Raw genomic sequence first — 12,096 nt, 5'->3', positions numbered from 1 at the left:
AGAAATAACTCTGTTGCTGTTAAACATTCTTGGTGGAGTGCAGTGTCTAATGCTATATGTTGTCATACATTTGATGTATTATCAGATCAGTACATGCTGTACAGTAGTGTTTGGTTCATTGTCACATTAGATGATTTGTGGTCGGTTTATATCACTTGAAATTATTACAGGTAAAAACTTGTCTAAGAAAATGTCAAAGTTTGTTGTAGCAGGTCATATAGCTACTGGAATGACGGATGGTCTCAGTCCGTATCCATAATGCAAAATTCTCAGTTAATGTAAATCAACATTGCTGGGGGATTCCAGAGGAGTGACACCAGTTTACTCCAGTGCCCTGATCCAATCAAGCACTTAGGTACATCATCTCACTTTCAAGTAGGCAAGAAGCTCGGCTGAAGATAAGCAGGACAGCCCGTGTGCTGAAGTGCTGCCCTGGCTCAGAGCCCACCCAGGGATCAGCCACACAGTTCACTTGTAGATGACACATCTTGAAACGATAAAGGCTGCTACAGCCCTTGCAATTGGTTCCTGTTAGTTCCCATTGAGAAACAAGCTGTGGATGCTACAGGTAACAGGATACAAAGGCAGTGCCTTTTGTTAAGTGCTGTCCTTTTGTGGACACTTAGCGTGCTCCATTTTAAATGTCATCCAGTACGCAAATGTTCAGATTTGGAATTTCTCAGTAACTCTTTAATGACAAGGAAGGGCAGCTGCAGTAAGTCAGTGTAATATATTGGCTATAACAGAACCTACCCACTTACGTTAGCCAAGTGTCTGGCACAGAAGTACTGAAGTTGGAGGCAACAATCTCAGAAATCCAACACTTAAAGATAGGGCACTGTTATTTGTTTTTAAAGTAGGTGATTTAATGAAATTCCACACTAATGAAATGAAATGAAACATGGCCTTTTATTTGGGTGGAAGGAGATGGGGCAGTGTGTGTTGGGATATCAATGTGACTTACTTGTTTATTAATTCTGTCTGAGAGTGGGGATAAAGATTTTCCTACTTATTTTTCACATTTATGAGGATGGACCGAAAAGGTAATAAAGAGACCTTAGAGATGCTCAAATGACCAAAGAAATCTATTTAATCCTCTGTCTTTGTGCTGAAGGTGCAGCTGGCTGTGCGTGTTGGCATAGCTCCATTGGCTTCACCTGAGCTCTGTCTCTTGCACACACCTACCCAATTACCATATTAGAAGCAACCATATGTATGCAAATACAGCCTCTTCTGTCTGTAGGCTCAACGTGTAGATTGTCGTGCGTTTTAGGTTTTAATAAACTTACTTCAGCTGATGTTGGCAAAGAGTAAGATTTAGTGTTTTGTTGATCTGCAGAAGTTGAGACTTACTAACCCAATGGTATTCTTCTCATCTGTCAGTGAGCCCCAGACCTGGCAAGCAGGAAGGGATACGCTGCCTGGAACAGTTCAGGTTCTGCTGCCGCGGATTTTTGTAACAAACCATGAAATGACCGTGGTGGAGTTTGTTTAAGGAGATGTACAATTAGTTGATGCTTTTTTCAAGCAGACCAAGATCAGCTTGTAGAAGTTTAATGGTACCACAACCTTACAGTTTTCCTAGCGTCCTGGCCCTGTCTTTTCTTGAGGAAAACCATAAATATGAGAAAACCATAAACATGTCTTTACAGTAGATAAATATTTCTTTAAAATGTACTGTGATCCATCTCCTTTCTATTTTAAGGACAGATTTTACCCACATACTCAGAGACAGAGCTGAAGTCATTTGGACCTTGGGCTCGCCTTCTGTCCAGGCCATTTAAGCAGGGAAAAGTGTGATAGCAATATTTTATAGAAAGGATGAGTACAAAGGAGGATACTGCGGATCCTTTGTAACTGTCAGTAGCCAGTAAGGTCCTTTTCGGAGTGCGTCTGGCTTAAATGATGTTTGGGATGTCAAACAAGTTAAAGTCTTTCTGCCCTCACCTCTTCAATAGCTGAGCGAAACAACCTTCAAGTTATGCACTGGAGAATTGGAAACTCAATCTGGCTGCATTGTGAGATTAATTTTCCATCTGGGATTTGCACTCTTGCTATGTCAGCGCAGGGGATCAGACTGTTCTGTGGCAAAGCACAAGCATGTAAAGTCACAGCACTGGCTGTCTGAAATGCTTGAGGGTTTTTCACAATAAATTTTTTGAAGGACATTACGATCACTTAGTTATGGGATTTGATGCCAGTAGTTCATACCACCAGGACATACTTTAGCCACCCTATGTTTGAAGAAGTTTTATAACTTACGTGTACTGCGTTGTCCTTTCTCCTGAAGATGTCTGGAGGGGTTTGTATCGCAAAATTGGCCCTATCTGTATAGTTTAACAAGACTGTGTTTACTGTCTAGGCATTTCTGATACATTTCTTTTTTTTGTGGTTAACAGCAAAGACATTTTTCTTTGTTCCCTTTCATACCTTAATGGATCTGACATGGTAGAGGAGAGATCCTGTAACCTTTATCAGTTTTGTTAGCAATAGAACACAGTTGCTTTTATTAGCATACTGATTTTCCTTATCCTCAGAATTGGAATCCAATTCTCCTTCTCCTTTCTTTGTTCAGCTAAGTCACAGGTTCTTGTTCCCCTGGTTTCTTAGATAGTGACATATATCAACCCTTCCCAGCTCTTGCTTGCTTTCTTGTTTTGAGGCAACCTTTCGCACCCCCTGCGCTTAGACATTTCTGAGGCACAGTTTGATACTAGAAATTGGACAGTGACATGTAGAGAGAATCCGTATGAAATCCCTTCATGGCTCTGTTTTGTTTTTACTGGGACAAGTGTTCACGTAATGATTAGCAAGACCATAATTGTCACTCTTGAGGGAAGTCTAGGCAGGAAGGCTAACCACCAAGTGGGTATGGAAAAGCATAAGTTGCAGATTTTTGCACAAAGATACTCCTCCAAATGAGGGTTGAGAAGCAGTAGAAGAACACAAATAAGGAGAACCACTGTGCCCATATCTTGCTGTGCCTCATAAGCATGTTTAAGCAGCAAGAATAATGTGCAGGGGATGTAGAACTCCTAGGGGTTGCATTCACCAAAGCATTACTAACCTTCAGTACATAAGTACATTTTGAGCCATGTAGGGCCTGTTTGTGTGAGCACCTGCTAGAAGTTGGTCTTCTCTGCACAGCTTCCAGCTACTCCTTTACCAGGTAGAAATTTTAGGGAGGAGTGTTGGGTGTGGAAGCTCTGATGGGAGCACATTGTCTTGCCAAGGAAGGAGAGTAAAGCGATGTAGCAGTGCACTCCTCACTAAGCAGGAGTGGTTAGATCTCACCATGTCACTTCTTTTGGAGCTCTGGAAGCACAGAGGACCCTCCGAGGGTAAACATTCTGGAAAATAAATGGATTTGTAATCAGTATTTTCTCCTCTGAAGAATCTCTCCACAAAAAAAGTACGTGTGGAAGGCTGTACCGTAACCGAGCCCAACCTCTATTCCCAGAATCATGGGGTGGAGGATGGTGATGTGTTGGATGTGAAAGGTCCCTTCATTGTCCAGTCCTGTAGCTCAGAACTGAGTTCAACACCTTGGATATAGTCAGCAAAATATTGCTGAGTCTGGTACCCTTGTGTCAGACTCCTCTTGCTTTCAAAATGTCTGGGGTTTTGCATAATTGATTTTTGCCTAATTTTCCCAGTCTTCCTATTTGTTGTCATGAAATCACTCATTTCTGTTAACTTTAAGTGCTTTAGATATTGAATCCTCTATCTTTAGTCGAGGCTGAGGGAAGCAGGGCGCGAGTGTTTTACAGCAGATAAATTGGGTATGTGGTAGCCTCTAGGTTGGAAGCTGGCACTTAGCTTAGGTGAAAGAGATGAGTAATGGCCCTAAAGATGCTAAGCTGTTTGAAGCTCTCCTGATAAATGGGGTCTTTTTGGTGATGAGCTATCCTCACTTTCTTTGACGGGTTGGTATAAAAGCTTTGTATATACAAGCACATTACTCATTATTTACTGGTGGCGTTGTAAGGTTGTTTAATTTTGCAATAGTCCCATCTAAGGGATGGTTCTTGCATTGCATGAAAGGGAGACTAAGTGAGCTTTGCTTTTCATTTGCTTTGTAAAACTTTGTCCCTGTGGAAACATTGGATAGCCAGCACATTTGCCATAAGAGACAAATGCTGAACTTGTGGCTTTCTGGATGTGGAAGTTCCACTCACCCCAGAGGAGAACCAGGCATGGAAAGAAAATAAAAGAAACATGAGGAAGAAGATAAGTGTGGTGGAGAATGGAGCTTTTCTTTTTTTGTCACCAAATCCCTGATATCCCCACCATCTCCCTCTCCCTACTCCCACTCTGATGTTTATTTTTTTCTCTTGTATTCTTGCCTTCTTGTTTGTGCCTGTCTTTTGTTTATTCTCTCCTCTCCTCTCCTCTCCTCTCCTCTCCATTTTATTCCTTTTTTTTTAATTCTCTCTCTTTTTCCCTACTCTTTCCATATCTCAGTCCTTTACCTGTGTCCTCACGTAATGAAAAGCAGAGGAAGGGATGGTTAGTGGCTCACTCAGTGCTGATTCCTGAGGTCCACTCTCAAGGCTTGTAGGACTTCAGTGAAGTGTGGTGTATCCTCTGTTTTGTGGGTACACCACAGCCACACGGCACTGATTGGGCTGTGCCAGAGTTCTTGGACTGAAAGAGGGAAGATTTATGATGGCATTGATCACAGTGCTAAAATAAACTGCCAAAGGAATATGAGTTTGTAAATGCCAACGTTTTATACACAAGATGAAGGACACTGGCTAAGGAAGCCAACTGCCTGGGTTAGCTGTTCAACATCTGAAAATGGCAAGTCTTTAAAAGCAAAGAGCCAGAAGAAGTCATTTATATTAAAACAAACTCTGTCATGAGTCATTTGACTTCTTTTTCTCTTACACACATAGTTTATGTCTCAGGCCTTCTAAGGCCCGAGTAACATCTGATACTCTTTAGGCTGAGCCGGCTCTAATAGGGGTAGGATCCCGCTTCCAGTTACACTGTACCACTTAGAACTCCATTTAATTTGAGTCTTGTGTTTAAAGTCTGTGACTATCACTTATTTGTCATTTTTATGGTAGCAGAAAAGATTGTTTGTCTGTGATTCAGTCCCAGCCATGCTGTTGAATAGGGCTGTGTCCTCAGCAGCAGCAGAGAAAGTGGCCCGAGAAGGGCTTTGACTTTTTGCCCCATTCACTTTTCTGATGAGGCTTCAGTCGTGGGGGTCAGCAGCCACGAGGCAGGACATGGGTCCCTCACCATCCCTCCCGATCACCATCTCAATCTAACATTAGCATTTCTCACAGTTTGCATATGAGCTGCATGGGATTTTTCTTCCCTTTTGCTTTAAAAGAGCCAACACCAAAGCGTGCACCATCTGAAAAATACAGCTCTGTCTTCTGTGCCATTTTTCTTTTTTTTTGGTTCTCTCCCTTTCCTTTGTCTCCTCCCTTCTGCTCCCAGGGTTTTGTTTAAATATTTTAGCTTCAGGTGCAAAAATAGTTAATGGCAGCTAGAAAATATGAAAGGTGTATGAATTCTTCAAGTCTTGGTAACTGCTTGTGCCAAGGGCTTTACAGAGCTGAGAGGGGAAAGTGAAACTCAGACAAAAGCCAGAGAAGCTTTGTCCCGCTCCAAAGTTTACAGGGAGAGTGTTCCAGCGTCCCAGCAGCTTCCCTGGGCAGGGAAAAACCTCAGGGCCCGCTGCTAGAAGTGGCTGCACCTTAATTAAGCAGCATGACTCTTGTTCCCCCTAGTGGCTAATTACACAGGATCTGTTTCACATGATCATTTCATTTAGCTCACTTTCAACTTCCCTGACTAATTTGCCTCCCATCCACATTTTTTGCTGTGTTCTGTAACTTTCTCAATGTCTCTGAATGCTGGCATTTACCATTCTTTCAATTGTGGCTTCAAGAAGCAGGAAAATGTGCTGTGGATGGATGATACCTTATATCTGCAACACAGCAATAGGATGTAGGGTTGGAGAGGTTTTTGCACGTATTCCACCTGTGCATGCTGCATTTTTCTGCAGCGTTAGTTTAAGGGTTAAGGAAGAAAGGCTTTTCTTTGTTTATCAGCATCCCTGTTTGTATTGTAACTCCTCAAGTATGTCCAGAAATGTTAGACACCTCAAATCAGCAGGCTTGTTTAACGTCCTTGAGATAAGAACAGAATTGCCTGGCTTCGCAGATCAAACAAATACCATGTAAAATGTAGTGTTGTATTTCTTAGAGACAGGGGAAAAAGCTCTGTTTGCCTATTCAGTTCTTAATAGTAGCCTGGTAATGGGACCTGATATTACTGCATATATTGGGTGAAACTCATCAGCTCTACTAGTTCAAATCTAACCTAAGCCACTCTAGTATCAAATTCTTCTGAGTTTCCCTCAGTATAAATAAAAGCAGATTTTTGCAACGAGAAAACCAATGTATGTTACCTAACTCGAGTGTTAGAGTACAGGGGTTTTATTCCCAGCTTTGCCACCAACTCTGTGACTTCAGACAAGTTGTTAAACTTTGTTCTTCCTCCAACTGATTTGTCAAGCAGATCTAGTGATGTTTAAGTACCTCATAGGCTGGTTTTATAGTTATATTAAAGGTGCTAGAATGAAAAGTGCAAAGAAAAATCTATGATGGTGTTGCACCAGTGGATTAAAATGAGTAAGAATGGAAAGGACTGTAGATGGACAGCTCAGTTGCACATAATTGGAACGTCTTTTGGCTTCTGAATGGGAAAACAAGATCTTACTGTAGAACTGCAACCAGTTTATAATGTGTGGCCATTTTCATTGCTATGCATATAATACGAGAGATGGCCTATGTACTATGACATGAATACAACTCTGAAGTTTATAGCAATTTTTAGTATCTACAGCATTCACAACTTTTGAAAGCTGGGTTATACTTTTACAATGAAATGCACTTCATATGCAGAATTCTTGTTTTTAGAAAATATTTGGGCAGGAATGGGAGACCACATCCTTTAAAGCACCAATTCACTCCTGGTTTGTGTTGGCAATTCCTTAGAACAGCAAAGGCTGATTCAGGATCAGCATTTTTGTTCACAGGAGTGTAGCTTTAGACATCTAACGCTGTATCTAACACCTAACTGAGAGACTGGGTGCTCTTCTTGCTCAAGTATGGAGCCTTCTAAACTGCAGGAGAAGACATTTGCTGCAGACTTTTGGTTGCAGTGGGATCAGGATCAGCAGAAACAGCAGATGCATCTTGCGTTGCTGAGCACTTTTCGATTCGCATCTGAAACTGGTTTGTGACAGGTCAGTAACCCAAAGAATGTAACGTAAAACATTCACCGGGATCAGACCTCCTTGTTCTAACTGTATCCTTTTTCTTGTGCCTCTGGGTTGTATTTTTTTTAATTAAGTTACTGACTTGTAGAGTGGCCCGAATTCCTTCTGTTCCTGTAAAATCGAGATGACTGACAGCTTTCAGTTGCACATGGTCCTGCCATTTGTTGGAAGAGGAGAGGGCAGGATGGGATCCTACCAAATTTTTGATGTATATAGGAAAAGATTGTTGATGATGAGAAAACCACGTCTTATCAAGTGGTTTAGCTAGACCTATATTGATCCAGTCTGATTTTATATAGATCTTCACAAATTATTCTAATACCAATAACCAAGGCAGAGCAGAACAATGGGTAAGTGCATTTAGCAAAGTTGTATAGTAAAATTAAGACTTTCATCAGATAAAAGTAATTTAATTTCCCTTCCCCCATTCTAGCCGTGTCACAGCCAAAGAAATACCTTTGAACAAAACCTAGCTTTTTTGTAGATTTGCTGTATTAAGCAATTTCCAAAGTACAAAATTGCTGCTAATGGAAAAGCGAAACAAATCTGGGATTTTGAGCTAGTGGAGTATTCGTGCAAGTAATTAGCCTGTACAAAAGGAGCATTCATCTTGAAATGACAGATAAGCGCTAAGGACAGGATTGAAAACTGTAAATATGTTAGCACTTTAAGCAAGAGCACAGCTTCAGCACTTGTTAGACTCATCAGCTGCTGTAAACAATATGGATCTTTGAAATGATCTCTGCTGAGATCTCGGCACATTAGATAATGATATAGTTGTTCATTTTTGCTTGTTCTGCTTTGTTTTTTTCTTTCAGAAAGTACTTTCTGCAGAGAATAGGCCTGTGCTGCTGCCAGCACACACACACCTCTTCCTCCCCGCGCAGCCCCGGCAGAGGCTGTGCAGTCACTGTGGGGAGCAGAGAACAAGCCCGTGGAGCCGGGCTCTGCCGTTCCCGATTTATGCAGGAGCGAGGAACAGTATGTGCAGCTGCAGCACAACTTTCCTCTCATGGCTGTGCCCCTGCCCAAGGCTGGGAAAGGCTCTTTGAGGTCACCCAGGCTCAGTTCACAGCCAGGATGCTGCTTCAAGTAGGATTTTCAAAGGCGGGCTCTTCAAGTGACGGTGGTAGCATTTTCTCTCGTGTAGCTTTGCAAAGGGTTAACAGTGACTGAGCTGTGACAATGGAGGGTTTCATGTTGTGAAAACTGCACAGAATAGAAATTAATTTGAAACCAATAAATCCACTTTGCAAAGGACACTATAAAAAGCCCGCATACCACGATCACTCTCAAACACTCACTGACCTCGCTGAGGTTCTGATCGGTGACCTACAAGTGAAAAGCTCCATCAGCCATCTGAGTCTCTGCTATTCATCTCCTCTCTCAGCTTGCTGTCTTTAAATAAAAGGACAGATCCTCAGCAGCAGGAATTGGCTCAATTCTTAGGATCAGCTGAGTTGTGAAACACAAAGTGGTTTTTCTTCAGTTGTGTCCCACATTGGCTAGATTTCCCTCCTAAGTGTTTGATATTAATCTAGTGGTGCTATTGATTCTCATGAAATATATGAGAAATTGAGGTGTAGAAGGCTTATGTGACTTGTCCAAGATTAAAATTCAGGAGCCAATGTATGACTGGCCTCCTTACAGTCCCAGAAGTTGTACTGGGAAGAGCCCCCATAAGGGCTTCAGGAGTGGTGGGTTAGAAATTCCTCATTAAAGTGAATGAAGGAGCAAGGTTTGCTTGGAAATGGGAGCCACAAGGTGCAGCTCCCTGGGGGCTTCTTAACAAATGGGAAAAGAGATGGGACAGCAAAGGAAAGGTCGGGATGGTGACCACCTGGGTGTTTTAAGGTGAGAACCTCCCTCTGGAGGGACTTGGTGCTGTTTGCCTTTCCCGGAGATAGGAAGAACAGCTTATAAACAAGCTCACCCACCCTCCCACCTAACCACAGTTTGGAGGTGGGAAGGTGGAGAGTGTCTAGTGTGCTCTTCTCCGCAGGATCTCAGCTTTAAAGATAACCCCTGGGGCAGGATGGTGCTCTGCTGGATCTCGGGCTGGGAGCCAGCCAAGCTCTGCTACCATCGATGACTCACTCTCCTGGTAACTCTACTTTTAATTCCAACTGGGGTGTTTTCAGACAGAACGAGCTATTGTTTGGGGCACAGGCAATTATAAAATGGGCTCTTTTTTTTTTCTTTTTTTTTTTTCTATTTACCAAATGAATACAAATGCTTTCTTAGAAGGTCTCCCGAGCAAGAAGATGCCTCAGATACCTTTAAAAATTCCTGCTGGCAGTGCTGGGTGGCAGGTTTAGATGTGCTCATTAAAAGAGGTTATGTAATATGACTGTAATCAAAGGCTCTTTTATGGCTCTGGGGCAGGTGGGGATTAATAGCCTTTGGTTTTGGTTTTGTACAAAAGAATGTCAGGTAACAGATAGATAGAGCAGTGATGAGAGTAACTATTGACATTTACCAACAAGAACAGGTTTTTTCCCCATGAATTTGTGTGAGTTGGTGCCTACAGGTTTTTCGGTGCAATAAATGTAAATGCAGCACCCGGAGGGGTTGTGTGAATAAAGAGGTTCCTACTTACAGACAAGTTGTAATGCTAAAGAGAACTGTATTTACCATTTCCCAATGGTCTCCAAGAGACACAAGGCAAACTTCTTAGCAGCAAGGGGAGCAGATCACCTATTCTGATGTGACTGTAACAAGTTTCCTCATATAAATCTCTCTGAATTCTGTGTTTGCAGGAATCCCACAGTTCAGGTTGGGATTCTCCCTTGCTGAGAACATTTGGCAACAGATTGTCTGTCCCGTCCAGCAGACCAGGCTTCCCAGGTTTTTAAGGAAACAAGGGCTTTCTAAAATGTCATGGTGATATATATCCAGCATTTGAAGTGCTTTCAGGGAACTGCACTCTTCTGAAGGGACAGATGTAATGGCAGAAGAGCAAGTGAGAGCAGTAGCTTCTCATCCCTGGTTGATGCTGTTTGTCAGATGTAGAGAAGGGAGGGTGGCCCTTGTTTTTAACAGAACAGGACAGTATCAGCAGCTGATCAGTGTGCCTTGCTTTGGCTCTCAGTTTAATCACCTATAGCCTCTAATTTGGGAAAGAAAAAGACTTTCTGGAACAGTGAAAAGGTTGTAACTCCTTGTCTGTAGCAACCATGGCAAGGGAACCAAATGCCCTCTGCCACAGACAGCTATCTTCTCTGCACTGTGCTTCCCAAGGGGAAATGGCTTTGCAGTCCAGTCCTAAACTCCTAACAGATTTCTTGTTTTTTCTGGATATCTATAAAATATCAGTTTTCTCTTACATGATATTTTAATTTTTTTGTTGGAGATAGAATGTCTGTAAAATTACTAGAAAGGCTCTCTTCACATTTTAATGCAGTTTTTACTCTCTGTTTTAACATCTCAACCTTCTGCTGGTTTACAGTAGTGAAATACTTTTCTTCTTTTAAAGGTCTTGTGTTTTTTATGAGCCCCTGTCCAGGGTAATTTCCCAAATGCAGTCCAGATTGGGTAAAATGTAAGCATATTTCTGACGTATAAGTTTTCTTTATAGTAAACCACACATCAGATTAACTAGATAAAAAATAATCCCAAATCAAAACTCACAGCAGGGATTTCCCTCATTAACCTCAGATGGACACTAGAACATGGCAAAGAATGTATTTCAAGGATGAGGGGAAGAGGAAAGTCTCCTTAGTCAGCGTTGGAAATAGGGGAAGAATAATTAGATGAAGGAGAGTGAAATGTTGCAAATAGTTTATTTTTCTTGATGGAGTAACCCTTAAGCAAAATGTAGGCAGAAGGTGTTTTTAAGACAAAATCCCAGCTAGATACCCCCAAAATTCTAAAACCCACTGAGTGGGGAAATGAACAGAGAGACGTGTGCAGATTAATTAGATCGAAAAAATGTTTTGACAGCGTAAGTGAACATATGGAAAGAATTGAGAGAACCCGATCCAGTTCCCCATGTGTAAATGATGCCTTAGCCATAGCTCATAAAGCAAATACAGATGCAAAAAAAAGGGAAAAAAAAAAGCCCCCTTTGCTGTCCCCTCCCCCCAGTAAGCCCCAGTCCTTTGCCAGATGGCAAATAAAAGTTTGAACTCAATGACTAAATGCAAAGAAAGCTGTATGTTCAGCATGAATGTGAAAAGAAATCAGCTGAATAAATCTGAATTTTGCACCTTAAAGGAAGTGGTGCAGTTCAGCTAAATATTGTGTCGAGTACACAGCCCAGCATCAGGATATCCTGTGCGGATGTGACTTCTCTGTTTGACTCTCCCCTGTCCAAAGGAATCCTTCTGCTTTCTGTCCAGCTCGGTCTTTCTGTTCTGCACACGTCAGTGTGGAAGGACACACCTGCCCTGCCTGCCCCAAAGGGTTTCCCACCTCAAATTGAGGGTAAAAGTGTTAGGACAGATCACAGAATGGTTTGGGTTGGAAGGGACCTTAAAGATGATCTAGTTCCAACCCCCCTGCCCTGGACAGGGACACCCCCCACCAGACCAGGTTGCTCAATATTGCAAGCAGAGGGTGAGAAAGGAGCCAGAGAAGTGAAGTAACTTGTTCCAGGTTGTGCAGAAGAGCAGTGCTCCCAGACTTAGTTTACTCCATCACCAGCAGCGATAAGTATGGAGAAGGCTGATTTAGCTATAAGCTAAATAAGGTATAGTGCCCTGCATTGGGATCTGACATAGGAATCTGCTTTCTTGACTCCCAGGTGAGCTTGCTTTCTGTTTAGCAGAGCTGCCTGTCAGCATCATGTTCCC

The 12,096-nt window shown here is 42.2% G+C and overlaps 2 protein-coding genes across 17 annotated transcripts in view; one reads left to right on the top strand and one right to left on the bottom strand.

The window, feature by feature from the left end:
• FGGY (FGGY carbohydrate kinase domain containing) overlaps window positions 1-12,096 on the top strand; it is a 355,269-nt gene that overhangs the window by 333,083 nt on the left and 10,090 nt on the right. The window lies entirely within an intron of this gene.
• The window catches only part of LOC106886314 (E3 ubiquitin-protein ligase RNF170-like), a 44,428-nt gene continuing 35,382 nt past the window's right edge, over window positions 3,051-12,096 (bottom strand). For both annotated transcript variants that reach the window (XR_001411629.1, XR_001411630.1), the window contains exon 7: window positions 3,051-3,350. The gene's annotated coding sequence lies outside the window, so the exon portion shown is untranslated. The remainder of the gene's footprint in view (window positions 3,351-12,096) is intronic.

This window comes from Calidris pugnax, unplaced genomic scaffold (assembly GCF_001431845.1).
Source record: "Calidris pugnax isolate Ruff unplaced genomic scaffold, ASM143184v1 scaffold18, whole genome shotgun sequence".
Taxonomy (NCBI): domain Eukaryota; kingdom Metazoa; phylum Chordata; class Aves; order Charadriiformes; family Scolopacidae; genus Calidris; species Calidris pugnax.
Note: the sequence above shows the minus strand (reverse complement) of the source record. Positions and strands in the feature narration are given on the sequence as shown.